Consider the following 1244-nt stretch of genomic DNA (forward strand, 5'->3'; position numbering starts at 1 on the left):
GTTTTGGTTAAGTGGGCTAAGGGTCTGTTAATCTTGTTTATCTTTTCAAAGAATCAGCACTTGGATTCCTTGATTCTTTGTATTTTTTTTTTTTTTGTTGTTGTTGTTTCAATTTCATTACTTTCTGCCCTGATTTTTGTTATTTCTTCTTGTCTGCTGGGCTTGGGTTTCATTTGTTGTAGTTTTTCAAGTGTCTTGAGTTGCAATGTGAAGTCATTTATTTGTGTTCTTTCCCATATTTCATGTAGGCACTTAGAGCTATAAACTTCCCTCTAAGGACAGCTTTCAGCGTGCCCCAGCTGTTTTGTTGTGTTATATTGTACTTTTCATTTTGTTCTAGGAACACTTTTATTTCTTAATTTCTCTTTTGACCCATTCATTCAGCAGTGTGTTGTTTAAGCTCCATGTTTTCATGTGGTGACTAGGGCTTCTTCCGGTGTTGATTGTAAGTTTTATTGCATTGTGGTCTAATAGAATGCATGGAATTACTTCAATCTTTTTGTATTTGTTGAGGTTTGTTTTGTGCCCCAGTATATGGTCAGTTTTATTGCATTGTGGTCTAATAGAATGCATGGAATTACTTCAATCTTTTTGTATTTGTTGAGGTTTGTTTTGTGCCCCAGTATATGGTCAGTTTTGGAGAAGGTTCCATTGGATGCCGAGTAGAAAGTATGTCCTTTGCTGCTTGGCGGAATACTCGGTAGATGTCTGTTAAGTCCATTTGATAGATGGTATTGTTTAATTCAGATGTCTCTCTTTTAACTCTCTGCCCTGTTGACTTATCTAATGGAGACAGTGGGGTATTGAAGTCCCCTACTATTAATGAGTTGGGATTAATCTGGGTCTTAAAGTCCTGTAATATTGTTTTCATGAAACTGAGTGCACGAGAGTTTGGTGAATATATGTTCATGATTGTAATATCTTCTTGATTGATTGTTCCTTTGATCAAAATGAAATAGCCCTCTTTGTCTTTTCTGGTTAGTTTCAGTTTAAAGTCTATTTTGTCAGATATTAGGATTGCTACACCTCCTTTTTTCTTAGTGCGATTTGCTTGGTATATTTTTTTTCCATCCTTTCACTTTGAGATAGTGTCTGTCCTTGAAAGTGAGATGAGTTTCTTGCAGACAACAATAAGATGGGTTTTGTTTCTTAACCCATTGACCTAGTCTGTGTCTTTTGACTAGGGAGTTCAGTCCATTAATACTTAAAGAGAAAGGATGGAAAAAAATATACCAAGCAAATGG

The 1244-nt window shown here is 35.7% G+C and overlaps 1 protein-coding gene across 7 annotated transcripts in view; it reads left to right on the forward strand.

Moving 5' to 3' along the window:
* The window catches only part of Hipk1 (homeodomain interacting protein kinase 1), a 73209-nt gene that overhangs the window by 35270 nt on the left and 36695 nt on the right, over positions 1–1244 (forward strand). The gene's annotated exons all lie outside the window — the stretch shown is intronic.

This window comes from Nannospalax galili, unplaced genomic scaffold (genome assembly GCF_000622305.1).
Source record: "Nannospalax galili isolate Female #2095 unplaced genomic scaffold, S.galili_v1.0 scaffold475, whole genome shotgun sequence".
Lineage (NCBI taxonomy): Eukaryota > Metazoa > Chordata > Mammalia > Rodentia > Spalacidae > Nannospalax > Nannospalax galili.